The sequence below is a fragment of the Leopardus geoffroyi genome, chromosome B1 (assembly GCF_018350155.1).
Source record: "Leopardus geoffroyi isolate Oge1 chromosome B1, O.geoffroyi_Oge1_pat1.0, whole genome shotgun sequence".
Taxonomy (NCBI): domain Eukaryota; kingdom Metazoa; phylum Chordata; class Mammalia; order Carnivora; family Felidae; genus Leopardus; species Leopardus geoffroyi.
In genome coordinates, this window is record NC_059327.1 from 48,156,814 (window position 1) to 48,177,491 (window position 20,678).

Genomic DNA, 20,678 nt, shown 5'->3' on the forward strand with positions numbered 1-20,678 from the left:
AGAAGATACCAGTGGAGACCTTATTCCAAGGATACTGCCCAGCTTCTAAAAAGCAGTCTATTGCAGGACAGACGGCTCTATTTTCAGAACAGATAGATAAATGATAGATAGATAGATAGATAGATAGATAGATAATCTTTGGGAATCAACTGAAGGCAATGTACAAATGTTTTCAACTCAATCAGAAAGAGGGGAGAATCTGGTATTAACTCCAAGTTCCCGAGGAAACAGAAAAAAACGACACAGTCCCTTCTTGGGGTCTTAATGCACAATTACAACCAATACAACACAACCTGCATCAATTAAGCTCCTTCCGTGTACCTGGCACCGTGCCAGATGAATGTACATGTGCCTGCCTGACATAGTTCCCAATCTAGCACAGAAGAAAGACACACCAGCAAATGACTGTAATATAAGGTGGACTAGAAGAGTGCTATAATAAAGATAGAAAAGTGCAGGAAAATAATAGGGTTGTTTGCTTTGTTTTTTCAAGAACCACAAATTTTAAAAATGCACCAAGGCATCCAGGGAGGGCAAGGGCTAATTGGCAATCTTCAGAGCTTAGCAACTACAAATGAAAGGAAAACAGAATTTCTCATTCCCCCAAATAAAACATACTGAATTATGACCATAGATATCTTCTCAGCACTCCGGGAAATGATCTAAACGTCTCTTCATTTACGACCCGAAAAGCTCTGTAATAGTAGGTCAAAGTCTAGAGAAGAAACCAGAAGAAAAACTCACCAACTTTTCACTCATCACCCCTTTGTCTCTACCTCAGCCTCCCCAGATTATCAAAGGCTTTATTTCAAGGTTTCTGCAAGAGAAGGGCTTTTGCAGACAGGCCAACCTGAAACGATTCAGGATAATGCCTTCTGAAAATACTTGAAAGTGTTTGCTTCTTACATCTATTTACTCTGCAAATGCACACGAAGTGCTTGCTCTGTGCCCTACATTGTGCCGGACTCTGAGACCAAGAGAGAAATAAGAATGCGTCCCCAGCCTCCAAGAGTTCACAGGGTAGTGACACAGGGAGGGAGCAAGGACACTGGAAAGTGATAAATGCTCTAATGTCCAACACAGTATGCTGATATGAGCCTCCAAGTGCTATTTCTTATGCACAAAGCTAAAGAAAGAAGCCAAAGGCTGCCTGGGTGGCTTGGTCGGCTGAGCATCCGACACTTGAGTTTGGCTCAGGTCATGAGCCAGGCTCATGGAACCTGCTTAAGATTCTCTTTCTCCCTCTCCGTCTGCCCCTCTCCCACTCCTATGCACGTTCAATACCTCTCCCCTGGATTATTGAGTAAAGCGCAGACTCTGGAGCATGGCACCCAAGCACAGCAAAACCTAGCCTCCCCCTGTTGTTGCAGTCTTGCTCACATAGTCAATAAATAGCTTTTACGTGTCAGGCACTGCTCAGGGTATGGGAGATACTGGAAAAATAATACCAGTCAAGATTCCCAATTCTATAGACCAGTAGAAAGGAAACAAATTAAGGAAACAAACCAAAATTTCAAACGGCGATGAGTGCTTTGATGGAAAAGGTATCTGAATCACAGAGAATGGCAGGGGAGATGTTTCAGGGTGGGTGGTTAGGAAGGGCATCTGAGGGGCGCCTGGGTGGCGCAGTCAGTTAAGCGTCCGACTTCAGCCAGGTCACAATCTCGCAGTCCGTGAGTTCGAGCCCCGCGTCGGGCTCTGGGCTGATGGCTCAGAGCCTGGAGCCTGTTTCCGATTCTGTGTCTCCCTCTCTCTCTGCCCCTCCCCCGTTCATGCTCTGTCTCTCCCTGTCCAAAAAATAAATAAACGTTGAAAAAGGAAGGGCATCTGAGCAAGTGACATTTAAGCTGAGATCTGAGTAAGAGGCAGCAAGCCACATGACCCTCTAGGGGACGAATGTGTCAAACATAGGAACTAACCAAGACAAAGTCCTGGTGGAACCATAAGACCAGGAATGGTAGAGCTTCAGGTACATGGGGGAGAGAGGGGTATGACGTGAGGGTAGGAGGGGGCAGAGTGCCTGGACCACATCGGTCTTGTAGGCAAAGTGGGTCCATTTGGCTACTCGGAGGACAAGGGATTGATCTGGGGCAAGAGATGAAGCAGGGAGATGCCCACTGGAAGTTCTCGCGAAACTGAAGTGAGAGACGATGGTGGCCTGGACCCGAGTGGGAGCAAAAGAGACGGAGAGAGGTGAATCGAGTCCTGATACGTGGGGACACACACTGACAAAAGGTACTCTTGGGTGACATGAGGGAGGCAGAGGAAACAGAAGGAAAGACGTCAGAGCTGACTTCAAAGTGCTGGGAGGAAGGAAGTGGTGCTGTGTGAGCAGTACCCCCCACCCGTCCCCTGCTTGGCCCCTCAATGCCCCAAACACCCTGGAGTCAGACTGGATACCATGTCCTTTCGCGAGCACAACTTACTGCTTGTTAACATGTTCCATTGACCATTTCCTTCATTTCTGCATTTTTGAAAGCATAATTTGACTCCAAACCAATGTTATGTTTCCTGAACTTGTCTGCTGAAATTGTCTCTTCTATCCACCGTGCTTTTTATACCTCAATTACCACATCTATCCCCTTCATCTTGTAGTAATATTAATATTGTGATAATAGTATGTATTATTATTTATAATTAATGTATAACTGTGCATTATACATATGTGTGTATATTAATTATATTAATATTATTGTGACCGTGTATCATAAACCATCTCTGTGACCCACTTTTCTTCGCCTTTGTATCCTCTGTGAATCTTTGCATCCACAAACATGTGTTGAGGAAGCAGAGACGGTGTAGATAATATTGACCTCTCTTCCTCATTTAGCTCCTCAGTCCAAGACTGCTTTAGGATCATTCTTTTTTTGTTCTTCTTTTTTCTTTTCTTCTTTCTTCCTTTTTGTTTTAAGAGAGCACACGCGCAGGCAGGAGAGGGGCAGACGGAGAGGGAGAGAAAGAATCCCAAGTAGGTACCACCCTCAGCGCAAAGCCAGACACGGGGTTCGATCTCACGAACCATGAGATCATGGCCTGACCAAAAATCAAGAGTTGGATGCTTAACCGACTGAGCCACCCAGGCACCCTGTCTTATGATAGCTCTTAAGGAGATCTGGGGGATAATCCCATTTTCCAGGTGAGAGTGCCAAGTTTGAATAACTTGTGTCAGTGACACAGAGTGCCAGAATTAGAATCCATGTCCCTGGAGTCTAACAATATTATACAGAGCCACACAGATGACAGATATTTCCTCTTTAAATCCCTACAACAAACCTGCATGGTATCCTCGGTTATCAGGCCTAAAATGCCAATTCTAAGACCCACTACTATTTTATGGAACACCAAAAAAAAAAAAAAAAAAAAGTCAGTTAACTGGGAAACATGCTCAAACACCGTCCTAAGGGCATTTCTGAGATGTAAGATAATGCGAGAAAAAAAAAAATGTATCTTAAAACTCTCCATTTTATAAGTGAGGAACCTAAAGCCGAGAGAGTGAGCCCTGCCCCCACATTCAGACACCAGAACCAGGAGGAAGACTCCGGCAAACTCTTGGCTCCAAGGGCTGGAGCACTGAGTCCCCATCTGAGTGCCTTGGATGTTTCCAAAGAGGCATGATCACAACAGGTGAACATAAAGAAATAAAGATCAAACGCGGAACCCGGGCTGGATCTGTGCTCTACACTAATGCACTCACTGAAAGCCCACAACTTCCTGGCCTTTATTGAAATTAGGGGGGAAAGTCTGGCTGAGCGCCCTCTCTGCGGGTGGCACCGTCCAGAATTGTCAGGGATAATGGTAATTTATGTTTTCTTCCACACCTGCTCTCTTCCCTGCGTTAGTCAACTGCTAACACAGCTTCTCTCCGGGGAAGACAAGGGAGGGGCTGAAAGGAGAGGAAACAGCTCGTGTTCACCACAGCTCAGCTAAATTGCATTTGCCCTCTTTTGCATAGAGCTGTAAAGTGTTATAGAAAATGCAGCATGGATTTTTAATTTTCTCCTTGTCACTGGGTGCTGTAATCACATAATTAACCAAGCGGTAGAGATCGTCATTTATAGCAAATGGGCAAAACCATCACAGAGGTTAGCCGCCCAGGGACCAAAAAGGTTACATCTGCCTCTCAAAAAGGCAAGTGTGGACAGACAGCGTCCCCATCCCCCGGCTGTTTGGGAACCGACACCTAAAGAACACAGCATCAGAGTAAAGGAAGGGCACTGAGTTTGTCCTTCAAGACAAATGAATTGCTCTCGGCTCAGTGGTCTGGAAGGCCCTGAACTGAATGGGGTGGGGATAGGACCCCAGGGCGAGAGGCCAGCAGCTCCTTGCAGGCCCCAGTGCACCCTCCATCACACGGGGGCATGCTCAGGCTCCTCCCTCTGCCCCAAATGCCCTTCCTGCCTGCTTCCTCCAGGTACAGCCCATTCTTTTTCCGGAGCCTTTCCTTCCTTCCATTGCCAACCACGCCCCCTGTGGCCCTACTTCCTCATTTCTACCACTAGTGTGGTGTTTCTCACAGCCTGTCTTGGAGACAAATAACACCACCAAATATTATGCACATGTATACAAATATAAAAAATATACAATATACACAATTACATATACACATACACTACCACCACCGCCCCAGGTTGTGGGCAGAAACTAACAGAGCCACGCTGAGGCCTGAAAGGGTCTTGCTTGTCTGCCCTCGCTGGTAGAGAAGCCCTTCCCCTCAGTGAGCATGGCAATCGCAAAGATGGTGCATGTACCCACTTTCTGGGATCCGGGGATGAGAACCAGAGAAGCAGGTGTCAAGCTTCACCTTCTCCACGGGATGCTCCCTTTGAAAATGCAATGCCCGCGGCATAGGTAGCATTTTGACGTATTGCGCCCCAAACCTCAATGTAAATTACCATATCTTATGTCTTTCTTCCCTAAAGCGGGAAGCCCAGGCAGCAAAAAACCTGTCTCCCCTAAGCAGGTACAGAGCTGGTCAACAGCAAGGGAACTGGTACAAAGGATCCTCTAAATGACATGCTAAGTAGCAAGTACTTAATGGAGCAGAGACTTGAGACCAGGGACTATCCATCCTGCTACTCCAGCCTTGGAAACGGGTATTATTATTATTATTATTATTATTATTATTATTAATTTTCATTTCATGGATGACAAAGAAAGGTTAAGTAATTTGCCCAAAGTGTAAGTGAAGGTGCTAGAATTCAACCTTGGGCCCATCTGAAGCAAAATCCATGCCTTTTCCCTACACCAGGATACAAAGTACAGAAGTACTTTCCCTACCTCCCCCCCCCCCCCCCCCATCCTACTAAAGGGCCTCAGCTGGCCCTTATGCTTTTGCCTTTCTCTCCATCAAAACTTGCTCTTGGGGTGCTTGGGTGGCTCAATTGGTTAAGCATCTGACTCTTGATTTTGGCTCAGGTCATGATCTTGCGGTCGTGAGCTCAAGCCCTGCGTCAGGCTCCGTGCTGAGTGTGGAGCCTGCTTGGGATTCTCTCTCTTCCTGCCCTGCTCGTGCTCACTCGTTCTCTCTCTCTCTCAAAATAAATAAACATTTAAAACAAACTTGCTCTCAGATAAGAGTCTAATTATGGGTCATTTATACCTTAGAAACAAGAAGGGATACAGACAGCCCAGGGAGAAAAGACAAACCCATTAACCTAAAATTATATGAATTATGGTAAGATATTTTTAAGTCTCTTCCAAAAGAGTGTTAGACACTGGAGAAGGATGGAAGTTTAAGGTCCTATGTATGCCTGCAGCATGCTGAAGAACAGGTGAGAAGGGTGGGACCCAGGGCAGAAAGGGTTTCCAGGACCCCCAGAATTACCCCTGCCTCAGTGGCCAGCCTGAGAATGCCTCGGTGGCAGAGTATTTGAATCCTCAGAATTAGCAATAAAAGGTCTCTAAGAGGCATCCGGTAATCTTTCTTGATCTTCTTATCTTCATGTAAGAGAGGAAAATATGTTTTTCTTCTACTCTTCTAAGTTTTGGACCGGGTCCCCCAGAACAAAGGACAGATTAATGGGGCACCTGGGTGGTTCAGTCGGTTAAACAGCCAACTTCGGCTCAGATCATGATCTTGCCGTTCGTGAGATCGAGTCCCACGTCTGGCCCTGTGCTGACAGCTCAGAGCCTGGATCCTGCTTCGGATTCTGTGTCCCCCCCGCTCTGCCCCTCCCCAGGTTGCACTCTGTCTCTCTCTCTCAAAAATAAATAAGTGTTTTTAAAAAATTTACAAAAAGACAGATTAACAAGAGAAAAGCATCCCAATGTATTTAATATAAGCTTTCCAGGACATGAGGGCCTGTATAAGGAAATGAAGGCGCAACAAAGAGGGTAAACCTGAGATTTTGGGGGGGGGTTTGCTAGGTTAGATGAAGAGTGGAGAGCCATGGAGAAAATGTGATCAGACAAAGGGTACAAGCCAAGAGTAGTAAACTGGGAGAAAGTTGGGAAGAGCTGTTCCTTCAGAGTCCTGTCAGCATCCCTCCATCTTCAGAGATAAGGATGCTCCTTTCCTCCTGGTACAGGGTGGGCATCTCTTACACGAGGGTCTCATGAGCTGCTTCAGGGGAAGGTCAGGAATTCCTTCCCGCACCTGCCATTTCTAAAAATTCCCTCGTGGTGAAATATCCCAGTGTGCCAAGGTTCCACATTTTGGGGTCGTGTGTTCTGAACCCTTTCCCCTGCCACCCTTCCTGATAAACACACAGTCTCACAGCCCCCAACGAGAGGAAACAGGATCTCGCTGCTGAGTATTCCCAGGGGCCAAGAAGTTTTAGTGGAATCCAAATGATAGATAGAGTTTTGTCTTCCAGACAGAAATTGTCATCCTATATGAAACATGCCTCTTCCCCCCTCCCAAATCTGATTTGCCCTATTTGTCCTAAGATGCTAGTCCCTCCCTCTGGCATCTTTCAAGGACCCCACCCTCTGAGGAAGACAGAGTGTGGGGCTCCAAGTACTCCATCTTGGTCCATGTTTGGGGTGAAGGGGGTGGCCTTGTAGAAGCAGGATAGAAAAGTCCCCGAATTCATGTGTACTTTTGGTGTGTGGAGCTCGCTGTCCCTAGGTGAGTATTTTTTTTTTAATTTTTTTTTAATTTTAACGTTTATTTATTTTTGAGACCGAGAGAGACAGAGCATGAACAGGGGAGGGTCAAAGAGAGAGGGAGACACAGAATCCAAAACAGGCTCCAGGCTCTGAGCTGTCAGCACAGAGCCTGATGCGGGGCTTGAACTCACGGACCCCGAGATCATGACCTGAGCCCAAGTCGGACGCTTAACCGACTGAGCCACCCAGGCGCCCCCCTAGGTGAGTATTAAGCTAAGCACAGAGAGGTGATGTTCTTCCACTTATGTGGAAGCTCCTCCCACCGGAAGGAGGCCCCTCCCCCCCCATGAGTCTGATAGACACCACAAAGGCCTATCCTGAGAACTGGCCACTACCTGGCCACTAACTGCTCCAGCTTTTCAGAGCAAAGGCCAAAGCCCATCATGCTGAGTGCGTCCCATCGGCATGCCTGGCCCTTTATATCAGTTATCTTATTTCGCCCACAAAGCAGTTCACTCAAAAAGCTATGTTTCCCCCATTTCATTTTTTTTATTGTTCATATCATTAGCTGAAGTTATAATGCATATTTACCGGTTTACTTGTGTCTAGTCTGCCCCCCGCCCACTAGAATATAAATTCCATGAGACATGGGCGGGGTGCCCTCCCCCACTGTATTCCCAGAAGCAAGAAAGAAGGTCTGTGCTTAATAAATATTTGTTGAATAAGTACCTTTTACAGGTAGGAGACTGAAGTTCAGTCAAGTTCAATAACATAGTCAAAGTCTATCAACTACAAGGGAAGGGCTAAGAATTGAATAGACCGAGACTTGATAAACTCTAAAGCCATGCATGCTTTTTCCATGATACCATGTGGCCTCCCTAAAAAGATGGGAAATTCAGCTCCAACCTCTTCTTTGCCCAACTTTCTTTAAAAGGAGCTTAACCCCCCTCTGCCAGGGCCTTATGGATGGAAGGGTCACTGCCCACTGACAGTGGGATCATGTTCGCTCAGGACATCCTGAGCTGGAAACATGACCTCTCATGCTGGCATGCTCCACTCCATATATTGTGGGATAATGCAAATCAGAAAAATACAGCGATCATGAGTGTGAAGGTCAGTACATGAGAAAGTTTGGGAACAGCTGGTTGAGAGCTGTGTTTTTCAAAAAGTGTGGTCCTCAGACCAGCAGCCTCAGCATCCGGAGGGAACTTGCCAGAAATGTGTATTCTTGGGCCCCGCCCTGGTTCTACTGAATCAGAAACTTTAAGGCGGGGCCCAGCCATCTGTGTTTTAATAAGCCCTCTGGGTGATTCTGATGTTCACCGAAATTTGAGAATCACTTTTGTGGTAAGACTGAAGAAAGGAGAGAAACGGCAAATGCCATCATTTGTTAACAGCTATGCCCTCCAGTAATAATTAAGGCAAGGAGAGGTTCATGCAGATTGAGAACACCAGCCTGACAAAGGCTAACTTTTCCTTCTTTAAGGCTCCCTGTCTTATACCACACTGAGCCACGGTCCAGGGGCCATGGAGAAGTGGAATGCAGAAAAATTCCAAAGATGCCTTGGACTACCCTGGGTTTTAATTTTCCAGGCATGTCCTTCAGGCCAGTTTCACTTAGTAAAGCTCAGAGTCTCCCTAAAAAGAGAAAAGAAAGCTATTACTTGCTCCCTACCCCCCGCCCCTCTTGCCTCAAAATTGTTTTCCTGCATTCTAGCCCGCTGGCTTTAATTAGGAGGAGTAAAGCGGCGTGCCGACTGGAGACAGCAGGCGGTCTGAGCACAAAAATGTGTTCAATAAACAGCTTTGGATAATCAGAGGTCACCGTGTCTCTGTTCTCCTCCTTCTTTCTGGCTTCTCCTTCCCCATCTTGTTTGTCTTACCATTTATACCTCATTAGTTACAAGGAGGCCACGAGCTCTGAGTCCTGTTGCTATGCACTTAGGAGGGGGTCCATTTTCACAAGAGGTTGAGGGCTGGGAGGTGGGAAGTCAGAATAAGTGAAATCATACTGCATGTGCACAATCAGCCATAATTAGGCATCTTATAAATACCTATTATACAAATGCATTACAGTGACGAAATTAGGCATGTTTAAATGCATTTATACTCTGAGCAACAGAGGGTGATTTTTTTGGACCCAAGAGGAGTCTGCTATGTTAAAAAGAGCACTCGATGCATGTTACTAACTGAAAGAAGCCAATCTGAAAAGGCTACAATACTGACGATTCCAAATCCGGGACTCTCTTTTCTGGAAAAGGCAAAACAATGGAGATAAAAAAGATCAGTGGCTTTCAGTGGAGAGGGGAAAGGAGGGATGAACAGGCAGAGCTCGGAGGATATTTAGGGCAGTGAAACTATTCTATAGGATATTGTAATGATGGATATATGCCATTAATACATTTGTCTCAACCCATGAAAGGTACACCACCAAGAGTAGACTCTAAACTATGGACTTCAGGTGGTAAGTTCATCAATTGTAACAAAAGTACCACTGTGGGTGGAGGTGGTCGCACATGCATGGGGTCAGGGAGCCCTGTATTTTTGTATTTTCTATACTTGTTTCTTTGAGACAACAAGCATGAGCAGGGGAGGGGCAGAGAGAGGGGGACAGAGGATCGGAAGCAGGCTCTGCACTGACAGCAGAGAGCCCGATGTGGGGCTTGAACAAACAAACCATGAGAGGATCACCTGAGCTGAAGCCGGACGCTTAACCAACTGAGCCACCCAGCCACTCTAGGAACCCTGTATCTCCTGCTCAACTCTGCTGCAAACCTAAAACTTCTCAAAAAACAATAGTAATAGTAAACTTTATTATTATTATTATTATTATTATTATTATTTTAAAGGCATTAAACTTGGCCTCAAGAAATACGGGCTCTAACTTTGTCATGGTCTTGGTCACATGCTGGCTGTGCAAACTTTGGCAAGTTACATGACTGCTCTGGACCTCAGTAACACCACCTATAAAATGAAAATGATGATATCCTCTAGACAGAAATGTTGCAAAGGTTAAAATGAACTAACGTGTATAGACACACAGCCAATCTTTGTTTTTTCAGTAACGATAGGAAATTACTGCGTAGAATCTGGGGAATGGACTGGGGCTAGGATTCTAGACTGCTGTTCCGAAGCAGACAGGGCAAGCCTAAACAGCACTACCTCTATTATTACCTGATTTGAGATATAAATGTTTTCCTCTACCAATGAAAAATGTCTGCCCCTCTGGTGTGCTAGAAACCTGAGTTGTGACTCCTGGGAGTAGCACATTTGGTTTTTAGGACCAAATTATATTGTACCGTAAACACTTCAAAGGGAAAAAAAATGAATAACGTCTTAGCATTGATTAACGAGTTACATTATCTACTTAAAAGCGAAGTCCTAAGAGAACAGAATACAGAATATGTAAGTTTTGATAAAAGGGATTGATGAAAAACCTGAAAATATCAAGAAGCTTGAGGCACTACCTGGGAAGGTAGATTTAGTTTAGAAGGTCAGAATGAGCAGTCAGAGGAGAGTTTTTAAGGCAAGGTACCAAACTAAGAGAGGAAATCAATCAAAAAATAAACAACAACGACACTGAGCAGCTACACTGTGTCGGCCATTGTGCTAAGTATTCCGAAAATACATCACTGACCGAAACAGGGATTCAAGAACTTATGTTCTGGTGAAAGGGACAGACAAAAACACAAACAAATAAATAAACATAATAATTAAGTTTATACTGTGTATTAAAAGGTAATATATTCTGTAGAAAGAAGAAAAGACAAAGCATGGAGGGGAAGTAAAGAGCAGGAGATCCCATTTTAAATAAGATGGCCAGGAAAATGCTCATGGAGAAGACGACAGTTGAGTGAAGAGTTGAGGAGCTGAGGAAGTTAGCCCAGCAGGTCTCAACAGAGACGAGTTTTCTAGGCAAAGGGGACATCTCAGGCAAAGGCCCAAGGTAGCAGCATTCAGGGCTGTTCCAGGAATAATAAGACCAGGATTGCTGGAGCAGCGTGAGCAAAAAGAACAGAGGAAAGGAGGTAAGAGAATTTAAGGGGTCAAATGATATAGGGCCCTGGGGCTTCTTTAAGGACATTGGTTTCTCCCTCGAAATAGGGAACTATTGCCAGGTTATGAGTCAAAGGAGTTGCATGATCAGGATTATGCCGTAGATGGATCACGCCGGCTACTGTGCTAAGAACAGACTGGAGTCTACCGGGACAAAGCAAGTGAGCTTCCGGGAAGCCCTTGCAGTTGAACTTGCCAGGCAGGCATCGACAGTAGTTGAACCAGGGTCACAGCAGTGGAGGCATGATAAGTCTTCGATCCTGACTATATGCTGAGGGCAGAACCACCAGGTTCTCCTGAAGAAGTGGATGAAAGGCTTTGGCCCTGAGCTACTGGAAGAATAGAGTTTCTACCAACTGAGATAGGGAAGCCTGCCCTGGAGAAGGTTTGAGGGGAGATCAGGAGTTTGGAGGAAAGTGGGAAGAGGAGGAATAGCTGTAGCCTCCATTTCCCTGGAGTTTGGCCTGGGTATGAGAGGGAACACGGCATTCATCAATGTCATTGCCCTTCGGGCCATGTGGCCATGTTCAGCAGGAACCGTTTCAGAAGCATTTCCTAAGCCCTCAGTTTCTTCAATGCAATGGAAGAAACAAATCTAAAGAAACAGACTGAAGGAAACATTAGTGTTTGGTCATCCGCCATATGAGCATTCTCCCATCCCATGCCCGCCCCAACTACCTCAGCCACCACACCAAGAGAACAGCCAAGACCCCAGCAGTCACTTTCCATGAGATTATGAATTATTTCATCGATATCCCTAGAGAGCAAAGCTAGTTATCTCCTAAAGAGTCTTGTGCCCACCACCCCCACTTGCTCGCCCCCTCAAAGCATGTTCACAGAAGACCTATCGGATAAACCAATTTGCAGTCAGAAGCAAATGATTTCTTTAAAAAGAAACTGGGGACACCTGGGTGGCTCAGGCGGTTGAGCATCCGACTTTGGCTCAGGTCATGATCTCATGGTTGGTGAGTTCCAGCCCCACATGGGGCTCACTACTGTCAGCACAGAGCCTGCTTCAGATCCTCTGCACACCCCCAACCCCTTCCCTGCTCATGCTCTCTCTCAAAAATAAATAAAAACTTGTTTTTTAAGTACACAACACCCTATATACCAAGGGACAAAGTTATGAAATATCAGAAATCAGATTAAGGGAACTTAAGGGTCAGTGGCCTTGGACTCATATTACTCTGTAGCTACCTCCTGAGACAATAGTAGGGTCACAGCCATGACTCAAAGTACCTGCCTTCTTTGACTCTTCCAGTCCCACTCATCCCAAAAGGAGGAAATATGGTCATCTGGAGGTAAACACACTCATGTTTGGCCACGTGTTATTCCTTTTGTGTGGAATATCCTTCCCTCTGTTCTGTGACTCTGAGCAAATAAATACAGAGCAACCAAGTTTCAGTCTTCCTGCCCTTCCCCACGAGACCCTAAAGCATGACGTCTGTGTGGATGCGTGCCTGCACGTGTGTGTGTGTGCATGTGTGTGTTGCCTACACATTAGCTTCCAGAGATCTTAAACTGATCCCTGGGGGTTCTGCTCAGCAACGGAAGTGTGGGTGGAGCAAGAAGGGAGCCCTCTCGTGCTGAGCTGGCAGGAGCCCCGCTAGGGGTCTCTCAGGTACCAGTCACTCACTTGGCATGAAGCTGACAGCCACCTCCAGCAACAATTACAGCTGCTCCACATTTTTTGGAGGCTGTAATGTTAAATCAATCAATCAGGGGTGCCACTCACAGCAGCTGGGGCTGCCGACTCACTTAAGGGATGCAAAGGGAAGCAATCATCACATAAGCTCTGTCTCCTTGTGGTTTTATTTGAGTCCAGTCCACCTGGTGAAGCCATTATGCATCAGTCCTTAGGAGAGTTCTCCTTCCCTCTGCGGCTTTATGCTGCACTTGGCAAATCGGTTACTCCTAGACAAGCCGCAAATATTCGGAAACGCATCCACGCAGAAATACACTGCCCGGGAAGGGGGTGTCCTCCAGCAGACACACAGAAAGCCGCACACACCCAGGTGCTGGACCATGGGCATCCACGCCACCTTCCGGCCCAGGTCACAGGGCTTAGACCCAAAGGGAAATGTGAGGAAATACCATGTCAGAAGAGAAAAAAAAAAATGGATGGATCACCAATGCCCCCTTTTGCAAGCATGCTGGCCACAATAAATAAAAGGACAATGATTTTATTGGGTTTTGAGAGAGAAAGAAAGAAAGAAAGAAAAGAAGGAAAGAGAAAAAAGAAAAGAGAAAATAAAAAGAAAAGAAAGGAAAGAAAGGAAAAGAAAAGAAAAGAAAAGAAAAGAAAAGAAAAGAAAAGAAAAGAAAAGAAAAGAAAAGAAAAGAAAAAAGAAAAGAAACAGCAAAACACAATGGTCCTGTATGCCACTTTTTCACGCTGCTCTGCTATCTACTGGGTGACTTTCATTTTAGCCGCCATCTTTTTCTATGTCTTCTTCAGTCTTATGTTTTCTCCTTCCAACCCCATCTTAATTTCCCATTCTCACTCACCCGACTGTCCATTCCACCAACCTAATACATCTATACTTAAAACAAGTTCAACATCCTTCTGGAAGAGACCAGACTGCCAGACCTTGTAAAATCATTTTGATTCATTCCACTGAGGCACTGAGGGTATGTAATAAAAATGCATGATACAGGGCACCTGGGTGGCTCAGTCAGTTGAGCGATCAACTCTTGATTTTGGGCTCAGGTCATAACCTCACAGTTCCTGAGTTCGAGCCCCGTGCCTGGCTCCACGATGAAGCCCGCTTGGGATTCTCTGTCTCTCCTTCTCTCCCTGCCCCTCCCCTGCTCACACTCTTTCTCTCTCTCTCAAAATAAATAAACTTTAAAAAAAAAAGACAATTTTTAAAAAGTTAATGATAAAGAAAAAGAAGGAAATTTCGAATTTTAGTAACTGATAAAAAAAATGCATAGCCAGACAGAAGTCACACAAAGACACAGATCTATGGAAACTCCACACAAATGGGCTATATGCACACATTTATGCCTCAAAACAAAAAACCCACTCCATGCAGTGAGCCCCACCACGTGCCTGACGAGAGGCAAATGGCATGTTCTGGATTCCAGCTTCCGTATTTAATTTGTTAACACGCAAGACATCAGAGGCATCACTTTGAACTGCAGACATCAATATGATTTAAACGGCTGCCACTTAATGTGGTGAGGAGGAATCAATTGCGCCCTGAAAACAGAAGACAAGGAGGAGCGTCATCCTGTCGGTTTCCCGGGAAATAATGAGCCCTATTAATAGTTGTTAACATGAATCACCGAATCACTCCTTTGTCAGTGGCTGTGACTGGGCCCCAGAGTCAGTCACTGATGAGGAAGAAAACTGAAGACTCAGGAAAAGTCTCTGCAGGGGTGGGGCAGGGCATGTCTCCTCTCCCACCCTGGGCCGGCCCCTGTAAGCTCAGTAGAGCTCCAGATAGCAAAGGGGCCCCAGAGGCAGATGTGCACCTGTTAGAGACAGAAATTCCAACCAGAAAGAAAGGGACATCAGGAGCAGGGTTCCTCTCCCCTAAAAAACAAGAATTTAAAGCAGCTAATATGCTAATGAAAGGGTCTGTGAGGCCAGGTTGAGCAACAATAACCAGTTGTTTGGAGACGGTTTAAGGGTTTAAGTGATGATGGTGTACCCACCCCTCACCCCAGCCAGGCACATCACTGATAGGTGTGTTTTCTTCCCCCATTTCTCAGTTTAATATATACCCACGTAAGCCATTTTGCAACATACCTGTAAAAGGATAAATAGCCTTAATATTTTCAAAGCTTGTAAGTTCTTGCAAATCAAACAGAATAAGCAAGAGGTCTCACCGATAATTGCTGATAGTTATGGAACACTTTACGACACACCAGTCACAAACTAAGAGCTTTATCTAAATTATCTCCTTCAACTCTCTCAGAAACTTTAACAGGTAAATAACGTTATGCCCAGTCGACAGGTGGAAAAACTGAGGCTCAGAGTATTTAATTAACTTGCTCGAGATCGCAACGTTAGCAGATGGTGAAAGACTGATTCAGACCCGGGTCTGTTTGTTGAAAGTCTACACTTTTACACCATGGCATATCAATTTCTCACAGGCAGCCCACAGAGGGAGAAACACAAGTGACCAATAAACATTAAAATATATATATTCGATTGTGATAGTAACCAAAAAGTCAAAACCAAAAGAATAATGACCTATTTAATTTTTGGCTTATCGGGTGGACAAAGATTGAGAAGATTAACAAAGCCTGTTAACGAGCTTATGGGAACACTGAGTTGCTTATGCAGTATTATCGAGAATTTAAGTTATAAAACCATCCTGGAGGGCAGTTTTCTCAAAATACATAAAAACGTAATTTATGTATACTCTTTGAAAATCCCTACTCCTAGGAATTACCTTTATGGGATATTTAAATGAGTAAGATAAGATAAAAAGGCATTAATCACTGTATCATTTTGAAGAGCTAAAATATCGTAAACAACGTAAGTGTCCATTTATAAGAATTGCTTAAGTAAATTATGAAACATCCATACAACAGAATATTACTCAGTCAACCTAAAATGATAGTGTTGATCTATATTTACTGACACAAAGATGTCTATGAAAAATTGTCCAGTCAAAAAAGCAATTACAGAAACATACAAAAAGATATAAATATTTATCATATATACATGCAAAGCAGATTTTCTGGAAGGATGTTTGTGGAAATGATGTTAGTGCTGATTTTTAGGTTATGGAATTTATGGGAGCTTTTACTTTCTTCTGTGTATTTGTATGTATTATTTGACTCTCGTTGAATAAGATCTATTGTTTTTACACAATAAGGTTATCTCCAAAAGAAAAAAAAAATCCGCATCTCCTAGTTTCTAATTTAACTTTGTGTAGGGTAACTGTGGACCGGGGAACATTTTAAGATGATGAAACGTAATGGAGAGAATGTGGGCTTTCTAATATGACCTCAGGTGCAATCTCGGCTTTTACTAGCTTTGTGACTGTATTAGCTTTCTATTGCTGTCAAAACAAATTACCACAAACTTAGCAGTGTAAACAGCACAAGTTTATTATCTTACGGTTCTGTAGGTCATACCTACAGACTCACCAGGTTAAAATGAAGGCATTGGCAAGGCTGTGTTCCTCCCCGGAAGTTGTAGGGGAGGATCCATTTCCTTGCTCATTCAAGGTGTTGGCAGATTTCAGTTCCTTGTGCTTGTGGGATGCAGATCCCTGTTTTCTTGTTGGCTGTGGCTAAGGACTGTTTACAGTTTCTAGAAGCCACTACATTTCTTAACTCCTGGTTCCCTTTCCCCATCTTCAAAGCCCGCAAGATGCAGTCAAGTCCTCATTCATACCTGACCCCCCTTCTGCTTCCCTCTTCCACTTTAAGGATTCATGTGGTGAGATTGGGCCCACTCAAAGAATCCAGAATCATCCTCCTTTTGGACACATCTGCAAATTCCCTTGTGCCATGTAAAGTGACCTGTTCACAACTTCCAAAGATTAGGCCATGCACATCTTTAGAGAGTCATTATTCGGCCCAGTATAATGACTTTGACAAATTACCTAAGTAATTTTCAACTCTAGAAGGGGAATAGTTATAATATAGAATAGAATAGAATAGAATAGAATAGAATAGAATAGAATAGAATAGAATATGCCAAAACAGTGAGCTGGTAGAATTCAGCTCGACAAGCATTCCCTGAGTACCTGTACCCTTCCAGGCACTGTATTATGGACTGGGGGTATATATACGGTCCCTAACTTCAAGCACCTCACAGTCCACCGCAAGACTCAGGCACACAAAGCACACGAGATGGTCCAGGGGATGGAGTGGGCAATAGAGCTATGTTTAGTAGATGTTTAAAAGGCAATGAAGGTACCACTCCACACCCATTGGGATGGCTCGTCTCAAAAACAACTGTTGGTGAGAAGTCAGAATTCTCATGCACTGCCGGTAGGAATGTAAGAGGTACAGCCACTATGGAAAGCTGTTCAATGGCCCTTAAGAAAGTTTAGCATAAATTTATCACATATGAAAGTGAAGACTCAAATATTGTACACCAATGCTCACAGCAACATTATTCATAAGAGCCAAGAGACAGAAACAAACCAAGTCTCCATCAACAGATGAATGGATAAACACAACCTGATGCGCGCGCGCACACACACACACACAGGAATATTATTCAGCCTTATAAAGGAAGGAAATTCTGGTATATGCTACAACATCGATGAACCATGACATAATGCTGAGCAATACAAGCCAGACACAAAAGGACCAAAATTATATGATTCCACTCACATGAGGTACCCAGGATAGGCAAATTCATAAAGATAGAAAGAGTAATGGAGGTTACCAGGGGCTTCAGGGAGCAGGGGTAAAGGGAGTTCAGTATTTACTCGACACGGAAGTTCTGTAGTAGATGATGAAAAAGTTCTGGAGAGGGATAGCCGTGATAGTTGCACCACAGTGTGAATGTACTTAATGCCACTGAACTTCCTTAAAAATGGTTAAGATGGTCGATTTTATGTCATATGCATTTTACTACAATAAAAAAAAAGCAGTGGAGGAAAATTTTCATTCTACGAGAATGAGATTTAGGAAGGCACTGATAACAAAAGTTGCTGAGAAGTCATGATGTGTGAACTGGGTGCTGAAGGGTGAATGGGAGTTCACCACACTAGGAGTCAGAAGTCTGACTTTCAGCGCTTAGAGCTGCCACTAACTTTTATGTGGTGTTCTTTCCTCGTTGATAAAAGTAAAAAAAAGATCTACTCTATGCCTATGGTGAGGATCTCATGAGAGAACATGTCTGAAATGGTCTTCTAAACCACAGAGAATTCTCTGCTATAAATCCACCAATAACAAGTGATAGCAAGTATAATCATGAGGGCAGGACCCTTATGTTTACAATATATCAGTATGGGCCTGTCTGGCCTGTTTTCTAAAGTCTAAACATGAGAAACATTCCTTGTCCAGTGCAGGATGAAGTTAAGAAAGATGCAAAGACAGAAAAGAACCAAAGGTTAAAGGGCAAGGCTTTGAAAGTATGGCATTTTAATATATGAATATTACCCAGCCATTAAAGTTGAGAAACGGGAAGACAGAAAGAAGAAATACGAGAAAGCTTTTAGAATTCGGCTTCCTTCGCCTAATATATTATAAGCTGCAACTCTGATTTACAACAGTGTGAATACACAGATACAAGAACAAGAGCTGGAAGTCAATATGCAAACGGAAAACAGTCGCTGTGCAGAGATGGGGGTGGGGTGGGGTGGGCTATGGGTCACATCTGCCTATTCTTTTCATTTTATTTTATGTTGTTTTATCGTTTGGGGGATAACAAATAAGAACAAGAGAAAAGGTATTACATTCCCTTTTTAAATGCTTATTGCCTGGTTTCTTTGCAGACTAGGCGCCCCCAATCCTTGCCCCCACCAGTTTCCAAGATGCTTGGAGGCCCTGTCCCTTTAAACCCTGGGGGCCTAGAGGGTAGCATTTGCTTCTAGCAATGACAGAAGCTTGCAGAGAACAACTGGAAGATGCTCCGAGGCCCCTTCAGGGTAAAGAGCTGCTGCCTTCTATAGATTTGTGACTCGGGGCTCCAGGGGACACCAAGGGCAAGGGAAGAGCCATCAAATTGTGTTTAGCCTTGGGCTCCGATTCAAAGGCCGCAGCTCCCAGGCTCTCACCCTTCCCATTCTAAAAGGAAAGGTACTGACTCCAGATGCTTGCAGCCCTGCTTCTGATTTGCAGGCTGAATTCGTGCAAGGGCCTTATTTCTCAGGACAGGGCTCCTTCAACAGCCTCTGCAGCCAGGAGCGGGCCATCAACTATTTCGGCTGCTAAGCTCATAACTAGATCAAGCAGAGAAACTGGGAATGGCAGGTTGATTTTATGCCCTTGCACTATCTCTCCAGTCTATCAACCTGTAGAACCAACAAGTATCAGCACCCCTGACATACATCAGAAGCCGTAGCCTATAAACAGGAGACACGGAATCGGAGAGACATCTCAATTTCACTCTGCAGGTAGAAGGCCCCTCTCGCAGAGAGGGAAATTAACCCTGTAGCTACACGGACTGCTCCCTTTATTTAGCTGAAGGGTTAAATTCTTCCAGTATCGTGGCCTCGGTTCCCAAAGTGGTAAGGCGGGTGCCCAGCTAAGCAGGAGAGGGGAGCTGACCTTCAGCACGTGGCACACTCACCCAGTCATGCCCCTGGCAGGGGGACAGCTGGACAGACGAAGGCGTGCCTTTCTCACAAACACACGCTCTGCTCCCAAGCCACAGTCCCCAGGAGCAGTTGGAGGGGTGGTTTTGTCTTTTTTTTTTTTTTTCTTAACTCACACAAAGCACCAGATGTGCTAGCATTGGTCCCACCTGAGCAAAAAGAGAGCGCCATCCTGCACGTGTCTGTGTGTCCTGTCTCTGAAAAGCACAGAAATCTGCCTAAAACCTGTATGCCACCTGTCCAGGTAGAAAAGCCTAGCATTTCATTGTTATTCTCTTGCAAAAGTTGGTTAGAAGCCGACAAAACTACCCTAGGTTTCATTTAGCCAGATTTTCCTTTAAGGTCCCACAGTCAATGGATTTTGTTTTAATGATTATTTATTTATTTATTTTTGAGAAACAGTGAGTGATTGGAGGAGGGGCAGAGAGAGAAAGAGACAAACAATCCCAAGGAGGCTCTACGCTATCAGTGCAGAGCCCAACTGGGGGCTAGAACTCAGCAACTGTGAGATCATGACCTGAACGGAAATCAAGAGCCACCCAGGTGCCCCTCAATGGATCTTCCCTTTGCAAGACATTCAGTAGTTCTCCCTTAGTTTCCACTGTGACTGACGCCTGACAAATGGTAGTGCCTGCTTCTTTCTCCCTGACTATCCCTTTCTGATCCTTCTTCCTTGGCCACCTTCTCTCAAAGCTTCATTTCCCTTGCCTCGCACCTTCCTCCATCCCTAGTGACCCTTGGAGAATAATGTCATTATGGGTTCTAACCAGGCTCTCGGTCTGAATTCCCAATTTCAGGATGATGTTAGAGAGCCCTGAAACTCCATGATAATGCAGGAGTATGCCCAAAATGATTAATTCCACAGAAGTAAAAACCCAGCTTCTGGAAGAAGTCATAGCCTTCATTGATGCAATTTTTTCTTTTGAGAGAAAATGAGGCCACTGAGGCTAGAAATATTAAGTGACTTAACCAAAATCACACAAATGTTTTGTTGTAGAAATAGGAGTACAGTCCTGGCAATCTGCCCCTCCCCGGAACCTGCATGTATCATTTATCCATCTACCAAAGACAGACCACGCTTCTGGAGAGAGAAATTGTCTCTGATATTCTCAAGACAGGCAATATCCGACAGACTGATAATGAAGGTGTGCTTTCATGCACGACTGGTTGTGTAGGGTCCCCAGGGGCCCTCGCTAGAAAACACAGCAAGGACAGAGGCATTGAAGATGGACCTAAGAGTTCACTGGCTGGGTTCAAATCCCTCCTCTGCCATTTTCGAGCTTTGTGACATTGAGTAAATGCTTCAGTTTCCTGATCTGTAAAATGGAAACA